The sequence below is a fragment of the Acipenser ruthenus genome, chromosome 2, assembly GCF_902713425.1.
Source record: "Acipenser ruthenus chromosome 2, fAciRut3.2 maternal haplotype, whole genome shotgun sequence".
Taxonomy (NCBI): Eukaryota; Metazoa; Chordata; class Actinopteri; order Acipenseriformes; family Acipenseridae; genus Acipenser; species Acipenser ruthenus.
This window is the reverse complement of record NC_081190.1, coordinates 108,865,376-108,886,005: the sequence shown is the minus strand read 5'-3', so window position 1 is coordinate 108,886,005 and position 20,630 is coordinate 108,865,376. Positions and strand designations below refer to the sequence as shown.

The window sequence follows — 20,630 nt, the reverse complement described above, 5'->3', positions numbered from 1 at the left end:
TGAAATCGGAGGGTAGTGGTGAGATGTATCTGTGGTGTCTAATTTAAACGTTGCATACTCATTAGTCAGTTTTATAAGGCGACATTTAGTTTAGTACTTTAAGTAGATGCCGCTGCTGCATATATATATATATATTACATGCTGAGTGAGACTTGTGTGGTGATTTCTCAGATGGCATTTGAGTAAAGTGTTACTGCTACTGCTTACCTCAGAGTTTTCTTTGTTCTGTTCTCTGACTAAATACCACAGTATATTTGCAATTTTTTCTGTAATTATGAGTGACAGAGATGAAAAAACAGATTGTTGAGTGATTTAAATGCTGTTTCAGTTGTATGTTGACATTTTTACCTACAGAAACACTGTTTAGATAATTGTTACTATTAAGGTGTAGTAATATTAATAGATCAGGTAAGTTGGTCTATGATGTCAAGTAAGACAATTCTTACTGCACGGTCATGTGATCTTGTTAAGCCAATCACAGCACTTAATTTACCCAAGCCATTTTATAAAACCAGTTGTCAGAGGTATTCAAATAAGCTGTGTCCCCTACTTAAAATGTTAATAATGTACTCTGTCTGTTTACATTGTCATGTTATGGCTAAAGGATATGTTTGGAGGCAGGCAGGTAGTCCGAAATATTGAGAGGTCAGGTTTTTTTAAAAAATAATGAATTGCACACAGGGGTTGGGAGTGAATGAGAGGTTAGGGGCAGTGTACGCTTTTTGATTTTAAAAATGATTATATTTTTATATAGCTTATATGCTCACACGCCTTCCTGAATAAGAACTGTAACCACCAGAAATGTAATTTTAGTCACAGTTCATGATATTTGACTTTTTGTTGAGAAAAAAAGGATCCTTTTATGTTCCTTTCTCATATGTTTAACTTTTGTTTGAAAAAGGGCACAGCAAGACAGCACCACACAGTCACATTAAAATAGCCTACAATTCATCATTAAATGGCGAAAAAAAAGTTGTTATTTATTACAGCATTTCCTCAGTTTGCAAATACTTGCACAATCCATTCACGTACACTAAATCCGAGCGATGCATCGCATGTTTATTTTAATAACATTGAGGTGTTTTGTGTGTTTAAAACATATTTCCTGTTTTGTCTCTAAAGCCTATATAGCTGGCCAAAAAGCAATGAAATACAATGTAAATGCATCTTTCTTTCTTTCTTTCTATCTTTGATGACTGCTATTTATGTGTTTAAATTATAATCAGCGTGCAGTTTAATTGTGTTTCCAAAATAAACACCAAGATGTGTTTATTATCTGTTTCTTATAGGTGTTTCATTTCATGTTTAATTCTTACATTTGCTTTTACAGTGATACAGCACACCTTACCATGCAAAAGCTTCCTTTAAACTAAAATAAATGAAGACAGCTAAATTGAAAAATCCTGCCTGTCACACAATACTGCTTGGTTTCATAGTGAAATTGGATTAGAAAACACTACATATTTCTTGCAGTTTATTTTTAGTTACTAAAATACTAACTACCATCCCGTTTGACACAAATATGATTGAGGATTGAGACATAATTAAAAAACAAAAAAAAAAAAAAAACTGTAGGAACATAATTTAGATCTTTTTTTTAACATCATGTAATCAAAGAAACTACAAAATGATATAGCAAAAGTCTTCCGGAAGCCATAATTCAGTATTTCATGTTAGATTTTGAAATCTCACCATTTTTGTTAGTTGTTGGAAAACTACAAAGCCGTATGTAATTAAATGTTTACATTATTTAGCAGGTTTCGTTCAATTTTATGAAGCAAAATGAGTTCATTCTATAGGATGATGCAAAACTTTTGGCCATAGCTGTAAACAGTAAACACACATACGTGTTGGGGGACTTATGAAATGTAATTTACTTTAGAATTACTTCAGCTGCCGCTATTGGTAGATGGAATGCTATGAAAAATATGTTGAGTTCCTAGCTTTTACCTGCAAAAGCTAACATCAGAATCCAAATCATGCATTGAGTTTGTAACTTTCATTGTATGGGAACAGACTTTTTCTAGCAGTTCAACTCTATAGTTGATGTTCTCGTTCGCCCCAAAGGTGAGTAATTGTGTTCCTGTTAAGCTGATGCCTGCTCACATCATCAGGGTAATCCAGGCTCAAGTCACAGCTCAAATCTGCAGAATCTTTCTGGGAGGATCATCTTCCAGTATATCTTCATGTGCAGCCCACACAAGCACACCAAAGCCTACCATTTTCTCCACTTAGACAACAAATAGGCTACAAACCTGATTTTCATGTTTTCCAACCAGTAAGTGGCCTCACCTGTTCATACGAGTTAACAATTTAATTTAATGTATGAGTTATAAATAACAAAATATTTAAATGACCTAATCATTGGATAATTAAACACAGTTATTTTTTTATTATTGCTATTGGCTTAAATACACGTTCCTAAACACAGAAATTATACTAAGAAATTATACCGCTAGACACATCTCATTCTCCGTCTGGTCTGAGGCACATGTTAATTATGATGCCAGTAAGGGTCTATTAACAGCACAATACAGATTTATGAATCAGACTAATATTTGTCAATGAGAAAATTGGTCTCTAAGGGCATTAGTCTAACGTTGCGACGAGTGATGTTTTTTGACAGTAAATAGCGTGTATGCATCACTCGCTGAAATACTGTCATGTTAAACACTATTACTGGCACGATAAAGGAGACGGTAAGTTTTATGAATATGGGCCTATGAATTTTGGTATTTTACTGTATGTTGCTCAAATTGTTATTCTTTTGGTCTTAAAATTGTTGACATCGCTTTGGTCACCATAAACACTAAGAAGATGATGTTGGTTGGGCATGCTTTTATGTATGGATTTAAGCAGAAAAAATCCTTAGGCTACAAATCCATCAACCTAATTAGAAACCAAAGGGATTAAAACGAAAACCTAGAGGCTTACTTAGCTATTCAAGACGTCAATAGTGGGATGATTGTTTCTGGCGTTTCCTTTTTTTAAGTCTTGATTTACTGAACCTTTGATGAGATTTTTTTTTTTTTTTTTAGGTAGTTAATTACAGTCAGATGATTGTTGGTTGTGCATAATACTTCCTATTCTGTGATATATCTCTTAGTAATTGTAGCCAAATTAGCAGCTAGGAATTTAAAACGGAGCTTTGAATCATGACACTGCTGTGGTTCCTGATCTCAAGGGCCCTTTCTATTCACAGCCTATCATCAGCCTCCTCTCAGGAGTATCCTCACTTATTTGTGAAAGCGGTGGTTCTGCAGCAGGGCTTGCATTGACGCAGGAGCTGCTTACATGATGATAAGAAAGCATTTGTTTTAAAATGATAACAGCATACAGAATATGTCAGTATAACATGTAACTGCTATTTACACAGGGTTGAGTTTTCACAGGGACCCCCAAATCCACCCCCATGTGGCAATGGAGTTTTTTAAAGCAGTTTGGCCAAGTCAATGGGGTCTATAACCTTTCCTTCCTTTAAAAAACAAGTGCTGCTGTGTCAATATGTTCTATTCAATTGATCTAAACAATTGATCTAAGTACAGTATTTAAATGACTAAGATTGGGCCCTTAACTTACTGGTACTTATCATAAGGTTAAAGACAAATGTCAATGTTTTATAGCAGGTGAATCTATAGTAGATTAGTTGCAGTTGAAAGTAATTGAATAGACGCCACCCATGGTACTGTATATGAATGGCATGGAGACACTGATGGGATCGGCGCATGAGTCGTTTTGTGAATATAATGACATTTTATAGACCTTAAGCTGCATTGTATTAAAAAAAAAAAAAACTTTGTGAAAAGGGCCCAGAATGAAAAGTATTTCCCAGTATTTGACAGCAACACAGGAATGCTATTGATGCCCCGAACAGGTGTAACTCAGACACAAGCTTCCCAATACAAACACAAACACTGGCAACAGCCTTAACCTGCCCTGAAGGGACCACAGGGTGAAAGTGTGCTTCAGTCAGCCATGTCATCTTTAGTCTCTCTAAGATACAGATGTTGGGGAAACTAGACAGAGGCCATTTTGAATAGGGCACCTATATAGCACCACTTGGTTATTATTATTATTATTTGTTTATTTAGCAGACGTCTTTATCCAAGGCGACTTACAGAGACTAGGGTGTGTGAACTGTGCATCAGCTGCAGAGTCACTTACAACTACGTCTCACCCGAAAGATGGAGCACAAGGAGGTTAAGTGACTTGCTCAGGGTCACACAATGAGTCAGTGGCTGAGGTGGGATTTGAACCGGGGACCTTCTGGTTACAAGCCCATTTCTTTAACCACTGGACCACACAGCCTCCTTAGTGGTTCTCAACAGAAAAGTATTAGTTCTTCCTCATCTTCATTAACAAACCCTTTTATGTAGCAGTTGACAGCTTTACCCAGGCCCGAATTAACCAATGTGCACTAGGTGCACTTGCACAGGGCCCCCCCCCCCCTCAACGGGGGCCCCAATCACTGATAATGAAAAAAAAACAAAAACGCAATAGGCTACGCATTCAAGCACCTTTCTGTTTATCCCTTGGGGGCTACCATAGTTTAATAAGAACACGCGTGAAAAAAAGAAAATGAAGGCGAAGGCACTTATCAGTACTACTACCGTATTTTATTTTACAATGTCTGTTTGAAAGTACTGTACATAAACGCAATCCGGCACTGCTTTGTTTCACGTTCTCACCTCTTCTTTCCTGTAGTCCTACAACGTTGATCTGATTGGCCAGCTGTAGAAAAGATTGATCTTCTGTTGGTTACAAGTAGCTGGACTTGAGCTTGATGCAAACAACGAGTTCAAGCAATGAGAATGTGTATTTATTTATTTTTTTAATACTAGCAAGAGCACCTGAACACAACCCAGAAATGGCTGCAAAAAGTCCCCTGACAAGAGGTAAAGGCACAGAGAAATATTAAACTTCTTTATGTCCTTAAGATAATCTTGCTAATAAGTTATATGAACCTGAAATGAGCTCTACTCAGCTACATTAGTGCTACTCGCTAATGTAGCTGAGACTAGAACAAAATCGTGTTGTATTATTAATAATTTCTGTGATACGTTGTGCTCAAAATGTAGCCTACTGTATATTGTTAATTTTTTTTCTTTAAATGCAACGTTTTAAATGGCATTTCAAGATAGATTCCCTGGCAAGAATATCTGTTTTTGCATAGTATTAATATTTGACCATTTTTACATTTATTTTATGAATGTATATTTTGTAATAGGCCTATATCAAGAGTGAAATTACAACGGTTTTCACCTAGATTACTGCACACACGCCAGTACAGTTTTATACTTAACAAAACACTGCCACAAATGATAAATATATATAAGGATTTTGATTTTATTATTATTATAATTACACCGTGTAACAATTTTTTTTTTTTTTTTTGGTTCCTGGGTAGTAAGTGTTATTTCCTAATTGCTTATGCCTCAAAAGTATAGAAAATGGCTATTATTCCCCACAAACTTTGCTTTTGTGACCAGGACAGTGATATTTTGAAATTTACCTATTTTCCAGAACATTCCAGATAGATTCAGTGCTGAGTAAACTTGGAGTAACTTCTAGAACTTTCTAGAACTTTCCAGTAATATAAATAGTAGTATAAATACAGGGGCCTTAAGCCCACCAGTTCAGTTTAGTTCCAGCTGCCTAAGTGGATACATATCTGCATTTTTCTGAGATGGCATCAAGAGGCTGCAAGCATCCGGAAGACGCATTTTGAGACTTCAAAATGGTGGCATTCCTGATGGGTCTCCAAGGCGGTTTTACCAAGTTTCCCTGCTATCTTTGCCTTTGGGACAGCAGGGACACCAAGGCGCACTACCACAGGCGGGACTGGCCACAGCGGACCGAGTTCTCTGTGGGGAGGAACAACGTCAAGTGGGAGCCACTGGTGGACCCCCGGAAGGTGCTGATGCCACCACTGCACATCAAATTGGGCCCTATGAAACAATTTGTCAGAGCTCTAGATAAGGAGTCGGCAGCCTTGAAGTACCTTCAAGACTTCTTCCCTAAGCTGTCTGAGGCAAAGGTCAAAGCCTGTGTCTTCGTCGGACCCCAGATAAAGAAGATCCTGGAGTGCAATGAATTCCTCAAGAAGCTCACTAGTAAGGAGAAAGCTGCTTGGAACAGCTTTGTCGCAGTGGTTCGGGGCTTCCTGGGCAATCACAAGGCCGAAAACTATGTGGAGCTGGTTGAGACTCTGGTGAAGAACTACGGCACAATGGGCTGTAGGATGTCCCTCAAAGTCCATATCCTTGATGCTCATCTTGATCAATTCAAGGAGAACATGGGAGCGTACTCGGAGGAGCAAGGCGAGCGCTTCCACCAGGATATACTGGACTTTGAACGCCGCTACCAAGGACAGTATAACGACAACATGATGGGAGACTGCATTTGGGGGCTGATTCGTGAAAGTGATTTACAGTATAATCGTAAATCTCGAAAAACTACTCACTTCTAAACCTTTTGTAGTCATTTTTGTATTACTTTAGTATAAATACATGTTAATTTGGATTCATATGTTGTTTTTTTCGGACTTTATGTGAACGAAAAGACACAAATTCGCCCGTTTTCTCATTGGAAATAGGTAAATTTCAAAATATCACTGTCCTGGTCACAAAAGCAAAGTTTGTGGGGAAATAATAGCCGTTTTCCATACTTTTGAGGCATAAGCAATTAGGAAATAACACTACCCACGAACAAAAATTGTGTTACATAGTGTTATTCAAAATAAAATATATAACAATAATGTAAATCTCATGTTATATTTTAAATTGAATTTCAGTGAGTAGAGCGCAGTTATTAGATGAGGATAAAAAACGGCTATATAATTTACTACATGATTATTAAAATAAGTATAGGCCTATAAGAGAAGTAAACAGAAAATGTACTCTTAGTCTGTTACTTAAATTTGCCTGAAAATTTTTGGCTACTTTTGGCCTATTTTGGCAGGTTTTTGGCAAAAACCTCATATAGATCAGGCAACCTTGGGCACAGGGCCCCATTTATGGTAGTGCACAGAGCCTCAGAATAGGTTAATCCGGCCTTGCCTTTACCCATTAAGAGTACCGTATGTTTTTTTTTTCTAATTGGAAAAAAAAATAAACAAATTGGAATTAAATGACCAACAGAATACTTTTGAACAATAGCAGTTACATATAAATTCGAATCAAACAAATGGAGGTAAAAACAAAAACAAAAAGCACTCAGAGCACTCACTGTTGTTCCGGGTGACAATGCAGAAAACTACTTTGCAGATAAATGCACATGCATATATTACAAGCAATCATCATTTTTAAAATGATACACAGTGAATGCATGGTGTGGTCCAGTAACTCACTGGACCACACCATGCATTTGTGGGGGTTAACTTATGGCCATAATACTATATTTTAAGAGTCTTCCTATGGAGGAATTTGTAATGTCTGAGTTTGGATAAGAATCATGCTGGATGATGCCCAACCTCAGAGAGCCCTGTTACATTTTGGAAGTAGCATTGTTAAAAGTATCACACCATCACCAAGCACTATAACCACACAAAATACATACACTGTAGGTGCACTTTTCAAAGCCGCAACAGTGAGGTTTTAGCCTGATTACTGCTAGGGTTACTTGGTAAAGTGATATCTGCAGTTGATTAAACAATATATTCATTTACTTAAAAGCATAAAGCCCCATTGATATCTTGGTATTGTATGCAATATCTCAAGTCTTAATGGGGTCCAAGGGTTCCAAGGACAACCTACTGTACATAACAATACATGATAAATTGTTCGTACAGAATAATCAAATTTTTTTTTTAAATGGATGTCCCATTATTTTTATCGATATTGGATTCATTTTTTTTTTAACATAAGGTTTCAGAGAAACTGCTTCTATTACCCATATTGACCATACTGTACAGGGTTAGATACAAATACATACATGTATATTAAAGTCAAATGACATACATATTGCAGGCATTATTTAAAATGTTTCAATTTGGTACCAGGCCCTTGTTTGGTGCCAGTGTGGAACCAGCATGGTCTGTGGTGCCAAATAAGAAAACATCCATCTTGGTGACCCCATCTCTCCTACATTAGGGGTTCTCAACTGGGGGTCTGCGGCCCCCTAGGGGGCCTTGAGGAGGTTTCAAGGGGTCCTCCAAAAATAAACCAGAGAATATGTTATTTTCCCTGCATGCTTATGACACGTTGAAACCTTAGCTTCAGCATGTCATAAGCATGCGCAAAAATGAACGCATTCTCAGGTTACGTAACATGTATGGTGTAATAGAGCTATTTCAGCAGGAGCACGACAGATTACAAAGCAGAGGAAAAATCAGTGGAAACACACACAATAAATACCAGATATGGATACATTATTAATTTGGCCATCAGCATCAAAACAACAAAACCCACAGAATGATGATACAGAACTTCCTTCAACAAGTTCAACCGTAAGGGCTGAAGAACTGCAAGGAGGTGGTGATGTGAGTAAAAAACATAAAGCCGTCATTAACCCTGCAAAATTAAGGAACTACAAAGACAGCTACTTGAATTTCAGTTTTATTTGTACTGGAAGTGGAGATATACCTCAACCGCAGTGTGTAATTTGTGCACAAGTACTGTCTAATGAATGTTTGAAACCCTCCAAATTGCAGAGACATATAATTACCAAGCATGAAATATATAAAAACAAGCAACATTCATTTTTTGAGTGAAAGGTTAAGGAACTGCTTGGTACTAAAGCTGTAATGAAATCCACAACTACTGCAGATAAAAAGCTTATAGTGTCATCGTACATAGTGGCGCAGAAAATTGCTATTAAACAAAATAAAGACTTCTTCAAAACGTAAATAAATGGCTAAGAGGGCCAAAGCAACAAAACACAAATCCATGCATACCACCAGTACCTATAGATACAATAATACAGGTAGCAATCGTAAAACTCCAACCTTACACAGGTGGAGCTGGGTCCTGTATACCAGGTGGCTAGGAGTTAACGAGACAATTGACAGTCAATTAACTCCTAACCACCTGCTACATTGTTTCCATGTTCCATTAGGATGGGGAGTTAACCCCATCCTTGCCAATTTAAATAACAATAGTACCACTAATGGACACAAATGCATACTTATATTTACACAAAAACAACAATAACAATACAGAGCACAGCACACATAATAATAGGGACAAAATAATACATAGATAAACAAAAGGGGCGGGCACCCCGCCACACACTGTCAAACGACGGATCGCTTTTATGTCAGAAGACATAGTTTTGCAGTGCATTGATGGGCTGCGTGACAATGATTTTGCTATACAACTCAATGAATCCACAGACATTTCTAAAATGTCCCATTTACTCGTCTGTGTTCGGTATGTGTGGAATAAGGGACTAAAGGAAAGACTTTTTGTTTTGCAAGGAACTCAAGACAACAACAAAGTATGACAATATTTTCAAACTGTTAGTTGATTTTATGACTTCAGCAGAAATCAGCTGGACTAATTGCATTGGGGTCTGCACTGCTGGAGCCGCAGCAATGACCGGAATGCATTCTGCTGTTGTGCAAAAAATAAAAGCCATTGCACCTTGCACTATTTGGACACATTGCTTTTTACACCGAGAGGTGCTTGCTGCGAAAGATATTAAACCAGGTCTTCACAGTGTTCTGAACACAGCGGTTACACTCGTTAATTTTATTAAATCCAGAGCAACAAACTCCAGGTGTTTTGCTGCACTTTGTGAGGATTTGGGCGCAGAGCACCAGTCCTTGCTCATGCATACAGAGGTGAGATGGCTATCTGGAGGCACAATGCTTACCCATATATTTAATCTCAAGGAAGAGTTATGTACTTTCTTAGCTGATAAGAAACCTGAACTTGCCGAAGTGCTGAAAGATGACGTGTGGCTGGCAAGACTGGGTTACCTTGCAGACATATTCAGTGAAATGAATAAGCTGAATAAAACTATGCAAGGTGGGAGCACTTTTATTGCCCAGTATGAAAGAATTGACACATTCAAAAGGAAACTACAACTCTGGAAAGTTTGTGTCTGTGGGGGGATTACTGACATAAGAACATAAGAACATAAGAACGTTTATTTCCATTCCTGGTGTGTGTGTGTGTGTGTGTGTGTGTGTGTGTGTGTGTGTGTGTGTGTGTGTGTATATAGGGCTGTGGAATTTTTGTAGCTGGGGGGGGCTCAGAATCGAAAAGGTTGAGAACCCCTGTCCCATATAACCCATCAGCCGTAAATTAAATTACATTCTATTACATTCATATGCTATTACTATTCATTAAAGTGTATCACAGAATTTACAGTAAAAAAATAACTGACCCATCAACAACAGAACTACAACAGCCTGGTACCAGACATTGCTGTTCAAATCAAAGTGCTGTGGTGACAGTTGGACATCCCTGTATTGTGGAGACAGATAGTTTGTTTTGAACTTGTTTTCACCTTGGAGAAAGCATATTAAATAGCTGTGAATCCTTCCTGCAGTGGTCATACTCCACCTCCTGGAAATCATTTTATTCACCTGCTTGATCCTTTTCCAGCTAATGTAATTATCTGGATTTTGCTTCATCCTCAGCTATTTGTTTTTTTTACTTGTGGAATATCTATCAGCTCGGTGTCTAGCAAGCCACACAGCTAGGCTTCAGTGATTCTCACTAGCTGACTCAGTACATCTGACCACTTTGATGCACCATCATTTGAGTTGCCTCTTTTTTTAAAGTTTGGCCACATCCTCCTCTGGCTCCCTGGATTAAGGCTGTGGTAAATTCCCAGTTCTACCACAGGCTCTTGTGAATCTCGGTTCTTGGTCTACATCTCTGGCTGCTTGCCAGATGGGAATCTTGGCAAGCAGTGTGTATTTCTGGATGGCCTTCGTGGCTTGCTGGGCTCCTTAGCTCTTGGTCATCAACTGTAGTTGTTGAGCAATCTGGCTACTAGTCGGGGCTTGTTCAATTTTTATCACACTGCTGTGTTTAGCCCCATTGTCCCAAGTGGTCTTTTATCACAATCAGTGGTACCACATGTTCCACGATGAGGTTCTGGTCTCAAAGATGAAAAGAAATAATGTGATTCTAGAAACATTAACAGTAGGGACAATGGAAGTGTTTTTAGTTTGGGTAGATGTCCTCTGTAGTTTCAAAAGAATGATCTCTTACATCACCATTTGTCCACTTTGTTGAGGATGATTGCAAGCATAGTGTTCCAAATCCACTGGATTCCTTTGATGTAGTACTACCAAACAATAACCCTGAGCAGATAGATAAATAGGATCCTGAGTATCAACTATTTAAAAGCATTCAGTAAGTGTATTGTACTACCATGCACAGCAAAAGCATGTCATATGAGGTCACATAAACCTTAGTACGCAGCTGTGATGAAACTGTCAGCATTATAGATTACTTAGGTAGTTTACACTAAACAACCACAAATCAAACATAAATCCTAATTAAGGAAGGAAAGGATAAGTAAACGCTAAAGAGAAATCAACAGTAAACAATAAACTACTAGACATTGAGAACTACATGCATGTTTGCTAAGCTTTATAAAGAGTATGATGTGTCTAATGGCTGGTGTTTTACAGACCATTTGATATATTTGTATATAAATTAGAATCTTATCTTTTAGGAAAGCAGTCTAAAGCAGGGCTGCCAAAACCTGTTCCTGAGCCCTAACAAATCCAGACGTGTTCCAAACCAGCTCAGGGAAAGCATGCTGATTTACAACCTGCATCAGTAATGGCTTATTAGAAAATTAGGGCCTTTTAGGGCCTTCAAGGACAAGGATTAGGCATTAATATGTATGTATTAACAGGTTTTACCAGGATATTCCTGTCTGCGACTGGAAACTTCCTATTCAGTGAGGCTCTGCGGTCTAATGGGACCAGCCCACACAATAGACCAGATTTTGTTATTTACAACAGATTTGGCAAGACATGATTTTTGGTGCTTTTTTACATTATTGCAATGGTGCTCTGTATCAAGCAGAGCTAAAAGCAGAAAAAATGGAAATATTAAATAATAATAATGTCCACTGATATACTAAAAAAAATCCTCATTATAAGGCAAGCTAGTTGGGCTTTAAATACAGTACAGCTTATTACAGCTTATTACAGTACATCTTATTACAGCTTATTACAGTACAGCTTATTTCTGCCTTATTTGTGTCAGCTGCAGTAGATTTCTTTATTACTTCCTTCACTCCCTGTTTTAAATATGCAGTAACTGTCCAACTAATGTATCTGACATACTCTTGCTCAAACAGAACTTTTTAAATATATCTGTAACTTGTTTGACAGCAAAGTTCCCTTGCCTTAGTTGTCTTAATAATAATAGTAATAATAATAATAATAATAATGTATTGGTATAAAATGGTATAATCCAGTATAATATAGGTAACTTGTTATATTAATATGCATTTGTGTCAAAGTGGTTTGCAGTGCGCAGGTGTAGAGGTGATGTGATTACGAAACAGTAGACAGACAACAAAGTTCACAATCCACCAGAAATTGTTTATTTTTTTATAATCCCAGTCTGGCGACCGCAAAACAACAGGTTACAGTCCCAAAAGAATACACACAGTATAACACACACAAAGACACACACACGATCACAAGTCCAGAGTGAGTGCTAAAGTACGAGTGGTGAAATACAATTTATTCATGAACAGTAGTGCAGTGCTGTCTGGGTTTGGTGCTGGCCTGAAGCGACAGCTCTGGATCGTGTTAGCCATCGAACAAGAACAAACAAGTATTATTAGACACGACAAACATACAAAACACTCACGGTAAGTTTACAGTTCTCCTTTAGCGGTTTGCTCTTAATCATAACAAAGGAACAGATCACCTAGCCAAGTCCCCTTTTGTACCGTCAGTCACGCCCCCCCTTGGTTAGCGAGTGCAACCGTTTCTCCTCCAATCTGCGGTTGCCACATTGTTTCCCTTCTGGGGTGATGACTTGGTGTACCGTAGCTCCGCCCCCTTTCTAGATGGCCGACTTCTACCTTTCCTTTGGAATGAATTGTCAGACCATCCAATCCTGGGCACTCTGTTCTCTTTACACAGCGCCCTCACAGGTCGGGAGGGAGATTTATTATTATTATTATTATTATTATTATTATTATTATTATTATTATTATTATTTATTTTTAGCAGACACTCTTACCCAGGGCAACTTACAGTTGTATACAAAAAAATACATATCAAGAATTACAGTACAATTAAGAGCTAGATACTTAAGTCCTAATAAGACCAAATACAAAACACAGTACGATTTGATATTGGGGGCAGTTCAAGAGAAGATAACAGTGTTGATAGTTACATTAGGGTTAGATACAAGTGCAAGTGAAATACAAAATACTACAGATTGGGTTAAGTGCAGCATTAAATACAGTAAAATAGGGAGCAGATAAGTGCAAGTTAAAGTGCATTAAAGGCAGAGTGCTATATTGTCCTGAAGGGAAGAGTTGAGTTTTACAGGTGCTGTCTGAAGAGGTGTGTCTTGAGGAGGCTTGAAGGTGGTCATGGACTGGGCAGTCCTGACATCCATAGGAAGGACATTCCACCACTGCGGGGCGAGGGTGGAGTAGGAGCAGGCTCTGAAGGCAGGGGAGCATAGAGGAGGTACAGTCAGTCTTCTAGTGCAGGTGGAGCGGAGAGGGTCGGGTGGGGGTGTAGGGAGAGATGAAGGCCTGGAGGTAGCTGGGTGCAGTCTGGATGCGAGCGGTGATCGGGAGCCAGTGGAGTGAGCGGAGCAGTGGAGTAGCGTGGGAGAAGCGAGGCAGAGAGAACACCAGGCGAGCAGCGGAGTTCTGAATGAGCTGGAGCAGGGAAGCCGGCCAGGAGGGAGTTGCAGTAGTCGAGTACCAGTACAGTAGGAGAGTACCAGGGCCTGGACGAGGAGTTGCCTGGAGTAGTTGGTGAGGAAGGGTCTGATTCTTCATATGTTGCTCACGAAGAAATGGCAGGTGCGTGCTACAGTGGAGATGTGCTGGGAGTAGGTTACTCCCAGGTTTTTGGCTGAGGAGGAGGGAGAGAGCGTGGTAGATTCCAGAGGAATGGAGATAGAGAGATCAGAGGAGGGGGAAGATGAGGAGGGGAAGATAAGGAGGTCAGATTTAGAGAGGTTGAGTTTGAGGTGATGCGAGTGCATCCAGGAGAAGACAGCAGACAGACAGGTAGAGATATGGGAGGGGATGTTGGGGTCAGAGGGGGGGGAAGGAGAGGAAGATCTGAGCATCATCAGCATAGAAATGGTATGAGAAACCATATGATGCGATGAGGGGGCCCAGAGAGCGGGTGTAGAGAGAGAACAGGAGAGGACCCAAGACTGATCCTTGGGGGACTCCTGTTGAGAGAGGGTGAGGTGTGGAGGTTGAGCCGTGCCAGGTTACCTGGTAGGTGTGGTCGGAGAGGTAGGAGGAGAACCAAGTCAGAGCAGTGCCAGAGATTCCTAGGTCAGCGAGAGAGGATAAGAGAATATAGTAATCGACAGTGTCAAAGGCAGCAGAGAGATTGTGGAGAATTAGGACAGAGGAGAGAGAGGCAGCACGGGCAAAGTTTAGTGAGTTAGTGACAGACAGGAGCGGAGAGTGGTTAGACAGGAAAGCAGATAGCTGGCGGTGTACTGCCCGCTCGAGGGTTTTAGAGAGGAAGGGTAAGAGGGAGACAGGATGGTAGTTCTGGAGGAAGGTGGGGTCGAGGGTAGGTTTTTTGAGGAGGGGGGTGATAGAGGCTTGTTTGAAGGCAGAGGCCAGAGAGGAGAGAGGTGTTGAGAATGGAGGAGATGAAGGGGAGTAGAGCAGGAGCAGCAGCTTGAAAGAGGTGAGTGGGGAGGGGGTCCAGGGTGCACGTGGTGGGTTTGTGGCCTTGGAGGAGGGAGGAGAGGTCAGAGTCTGAGAGGGGAGAGAAGGAGGAGAAGGAGGTTGAGTTAGTAGAGGAGACAGAGTGTGTTGGGGTTGGAGCGGGAGGGGGTGGGGGGGAGGGAGAGGTGTTAAAGAGTTTGCGGCTATCAGAGATTTTAGAGGAGAAGAAAGAGGCAAAGTCGTCAGAGGAGATAGAGGAGGGAGTATCTTATAACCAAGATGAATTCTTTCTCTGTCACAGCGTTTCATCAATACACTGCTTTAGGCACCATTTTAATTGCACATAATTTATTGTTGGTTTTAAAATGCAATTAAAACTGAGTGAATAAATAAAAACATTTTTATGTTTCGTGTACCTTGATTTTCCATGTGCCGTTATTTCATGTTAAATTCCATGTTTTTGGATTGTCTCAATCTCTCAAATGTAAAGGTTTATCCCAGTAAAGGGATATCCAAAGTATTAAAACTGTAATTAGGTCATATATCCTCGACAGCCTCCCACATTCCTGTCACTGTCTCTGACCTTGGCACTTCTGATATTTCTGTCTTGATACTGCACACAGTTCTTGTAAAAAAAAACAACCCAAAAAACAAAAAAAAACAGTTGTGATTTTTCTTTATGCTTCAGTTCTTGGAAGTCAGGGCTCCTAGTGTGTTTTTGAATGATTGCCTGTAGCAATCTGACTGTTTAACCTCTGCAATCATACTCCTCTAAATATAAACTGTGTTTATATTTTTAGATCTTATTTACCCAGGATAACTCAGTTGAAATGTCAATGTCCTGCTTATACACTGTTACAGCTAGAAGGGACTAATGAGATAAAATGACTCACACAGGACTCTTACAACAGGTCACTTGCTAAGATGGAACTTAAACAACGAGAACATTATCAGCTAAAGCAAGAAAGACATCAAAAAAATGTATGGTGCAGTGTGACAGGGTGGTCGAGTGGTGACGTCAGATCAGAAGCAGGAAGGGAAAACACTCTGACACCAAACAGTAGTGCAGTTCAAAAGAGTCGCTGCGTGCCGTTTATTTAAATAATACAAAAATAAGTAAAAAGTTCAAACACAAAACACAGTGCTCACAGAGCAAAATAAAAGTTCAAACAAAAAGAAAATCTCGAACACAAACAACACGATCAGGCCGGGCAATAGCCTTCACTGATCCTTTGTTTTTTTTTTTTTAAGTTTCATTTCCCTCTCACTCTCTCCGCTCTCGCTCCTAACACCCCACCCCGCGTGCAGAGAGCTGCAGGCTTTTATGCAGGTGACCATCTCCCAATGAGCAACAAATTAATCACTTAATTCGGGAGATGGCCACCTTCTGCATGAGGTTTTTAAATTACTGTGGATTGGACTACCCATCCATGCTACTGAACAAAAACAAACATTTGGCTACGCTGTCATTTAAATACATTTCTAAATAAATAAAATAACAAAACACCCGGTGCTTCGCCGTCATAAAAATATAAATACAATAATAAATCATAAAACAAAACAAATACAAAATAACACGGGCGGAGGGGGAGACCCTGTTCTAAAAATAAATAAACAAAACACTGTACAGGGCTCCTCGTCCTGTTATATGCTGTGAATTCTCTTTAAGAGGAATTTCATGGGACCATGGTGAAATTGTCTGCATAAAACAGGTTGATAGATTTTGGAGTGGCGATATTAAGATCTGCCACTGTTTAGTTAAATAAAATAGATCCCAAATGTGTCTGTGACTACTGTCCGTTGGCTAAAAAGATGGTTTAAAAACAAAGAGGAAAAACTGGTAATTATACACACTGGCGCTTGAACTGTATTTTTGACCATAAAAACAAACAAACAAAAAAAAAAAAAACAGTTATCACTAACCCAGTAGCACTTGCTGAGGTCAGTATGATACATGGTTGAACATTGCACATTCCTGCCACAATCTTGTCTGAATGATTTTCATTAAGTTCAGTCATTGTGGAGTTTCAACCCGACGTCCCACAGGCACATCCTGGCTGTAACTCAGCTGGGGTTCCACCACGGAGACCCTGGAAACAACAGAACCAACCAATTAAAGGAATTATCATTATATTAACATAATTGGATCCCAAGTAAAGACAATATGTTTTTTTTAAAGCTAGTTACTGTTCTCAGAGTGTATTCTTTCCTTTCGAGAGTTGGCATATTGTCAGTACGTATGTCTTTATTATTATTTTGTGATATTGCTTTTTAAACACATTTACATTTTTCACCTCAAGTGGTTTAAAATTCTTACAGTCAGACACAATGAAATGTATTTTATTGGAGTATATTTAGACAGGCGTACTGTCTGCTGGGAATAATCCTTTGCAGGGATATTGTGTTTGGCAACAGACAGAATTGCAAAACAAAATAAATACCATAACAGATTACATCCCCATAATAATAAGAAAGTCATATAAAAAAATGTCCAGTGTTTAAAAAACTATAGGAATGTCATTTATTTAATTTCAAGATATTTCAGATCAATTGAATTTAGTTTTAGTTTTTGTTTTTTGCTGTTGGTATAGTACCAAATCGCGATATAATGTAAAATGTAATGTATGTGATAATCGACAGAAATGGTATTTCTATGTCCTGTTGTATAGCAACTTCAATCAAGACCATCTTTCTTTACCTATTTTACGGCAAGAAAATAAACCCATTCCTGTACTAGCTTTGAAAAAAATGCAACCGTGCCATACATCACAGTTGTTATTATTATTATTATTATTATTATTATTATTATTATTATTATTATTATCCATCTTTTGTTCGGCAGAAACCATTGTCTTCACTTTTTTTCATGTGCGTCATGTGTTACATTTTTTTATTCAATTGATAATTATTAGCATTATTAAAAACGTGAAGCAATTACAAAATACTTAATGCGGCCCTCATCTTGAGGGTCAGGCAAAGGGAAAATAATGTTGTTTTTTCAGGTTGCTCTTTTGCTTGCACTTAAAACAGATAATAAAAATATACATGCGCACCTGTGGCAGGGCTGAGTATAGATCAGGCTGTCCAATCACGATCCTGGAGGGCCATTCCACTCCAGGTTTAACAGCTAAAATGATCAAATGAACTACTTCACGGTCTGGATGGAGGTTTAATTGGTTCAATTAAACAATTTGGAACAGGGTTGGAACAAAGACCAGGAGTGGAAGGGTCAACTTTGGCTGCCCCTGGTATATATTGTGTGTTTATGTTGTAAGTAAAGTTTAGTATATTTCGAATTTAAGTTTGGCAGGGATCGGGGTTAAAATCCCATCCTTGCAAAAATAAGCGTGGAAAGTGGCCATTCCCAAATTGCTTAATTAATTGCCAATTTGAGTATGGCCACATGTGTAAAAGAAGAGCCAGACCCTTTGTTTTTGTGTTAGTTAGTTAGGAAAGGACTAGGATCAGCAGCAGGCTACTCTTCCTGACGCTGTACTGTGATAGCACAGCTTGGGTGCTGTTTTGTTTTGGGTTTGTTTGTCGTTGAATAAAAGTGAGTGAGAAGCACCGATCTGCAGTCTTAACCGCAACGCCACAATACCACAGCACCCGTGTCTTTTTTCTGTAGCTGTTCAAAAGAAAAATGGGGGAGGGGGGAGACCCTTGTCTTGTATCATGATGAAGAAGTATAATAACTCTCACTTCACTGTGTTTCGTACATCAAATCCTTTATTGAAATGTCAAAGCCAATTTGGGGAATAAAGAAGGCAATATTGAACAAAATATTTTTTTAAAAGAAAGTGTCTACGAAATGGGAGTGGGTAGATTCACACAAGCATAACCCTATATACTGACTTAAATTAAAAGCCCTATGTCATATTGTTATTACTTGCTTGATGTAACTTTGGCAAAATAAATCCTGGGGGGAATAAATACATGTTTCCACCACAAAAGCTGCAGCCTTTGTTTTATGTTCATCCTCGTGATCTTCAACAATGCCTTTGCAAATTTGGGGTTAAATCAAGCTAAAAACATGCCTGTCATATAGAAAACCTAACATAATAACAGTTAGCAAAGTTTATGTTCTGATTTACCAGTTGTACATCTGTTACAAGATTTTGGTGTTCCACAGAGTTTGCTAACCATACTTTTCCCCAGAACGCTGGCACTGACAAGGGCAAATACGAAGTACAATTTTGATACATGTTGTGAATGTTATAAAATGGCTAATATTTTAAACACTAGACCAGTAGAAAACTATGTGTAACACTAACATATTTCAACAGAGTATAATCAGTCATTGCTACCCGTGTACTGCAGGCTGTGGTACCAGTTCCACCATTCTGTGTACTGCACTTTGTGCCCTCGTTTACAATACTGAAAGCTATAGATCTTTGATCATATCTAATGGTATTGTTCTGCCCTGTTCAAATGTAGACTGTTTGAACTCAAATGATAAATTGAATTTTTGTGCTAAAATTCAAAAACTAAGTTAATATCTTGCTTGCCTTCCACAAATAATTACAGTTAGTGGAAGTGTTCGGTTTCGCTGGTGTTTTATCACCACAGTTCAAAACAAAAGGCATAAACCTTAATGATAAGACACTGATTGATTTTAAAGTTAAATGTGCTAATTCAAATGTGTGCCATTATCCATTCAATGGCAAAAAAAATACTAATAGTAATCAATGGGATGATAACTTTCATGTAACATCTGTTATACTTTCAGCTGTGCTCAATTTGTTAGTTCTTTATGGACTTTAGACCAGTCTGCTGTTGAGGATTGGCTGGGGGTTGAGTCACTCAATTAAAGTCCTGATTCGACTGGCTAGCTGTTTGTAGCAGGCTATTTTGGTGGTACAATACTTGTTCTACCATATGGAGCAGTATTTCTTGCAGCATTTGCATGTAATGACTAAAATAGAGGGTTCTGCCCTGCTGGGTTACTCAAGGGGAATCCTCACATAAGCCAGCGTGTGCTGTTACATTGGGAGCAGGCATTGACAGTTAGTGACTCAGGGTTAACCTAGCAGTTGCTCAAATCTCACCTCAACCCCAGCATAGTTACTGTAGTAGGCATTGATGAAAGTGACATCTTACACATCCTAAAGGGACAGAAATTGTCAAAGGATTGACTACCACAAGTAAAAACCATAAAAATGGGTTAATTATAGAAAGTTTGAGTATTTATTTTTATGAAACTTAGAATATTTGTGATGTATGTATGCATTTTTTTTACACTACTAACTCTTTTAGTTCAGTATCTTATTCCAGTTGTACTCCATTAAACAGTCTAACCTTGCTCCAATTAGATGTTTTATTTGTTCAATTGGATCTAAGGACCTGGCTGGGACAAGGTTTAGGGTTGGAGTGGACTGAAAGAGCAACAAGTATCACTAGACTATATTCCAGAAAATCAACCATCAGGCTGTAATATACTCCTGTATACAGTGCATGCTGTTCCTGCACCAGTGCTGATAAGGACATACTGTATGCAGTGTTAATGCTAACACATACATAAATGATCTACAGGATTCGAATTGGGGCCTGGGAGCCATGAGGGATGCTGTTTATGCAGTAAAAGTTAAAACTATTTGGACTATCTATCCTGTAGAAAATAACAATGAATATAATGACATTATGAAAGAATTTAATTAGTTTAGTTTCATAACTTCCTCACCTCTGTAACACTGTGTATGTACCTGCTGTCAAAGCTTATGTAGTGGCTTGAGCTGCTTTGAAAGTTTGAATGGTAACTCGCAGGCCATTCATCACAGCAATATATCTATTCACTGGAAAATGAATTTTAATTAAGCGCTGTC

At 38.7% G+C, this 20,630-nt stretch overlaps 1 protein-coding gene across 3 annotated transcripts in view; it reads left to right on the top strand.

The window, feature by feature from the left end:
- The window catches only part of LOC117409421 (peroxisome proliferator-activated receptor gamma coactivator 1-alpha-like), a 275,767-nt gene that overhangs the window by 121,466 nt on the left and 133,671 nt on the right, over positions 1 to 20,630 (top strand). The gene's annotated exons all lie outside the window — the stretch shown is intronic.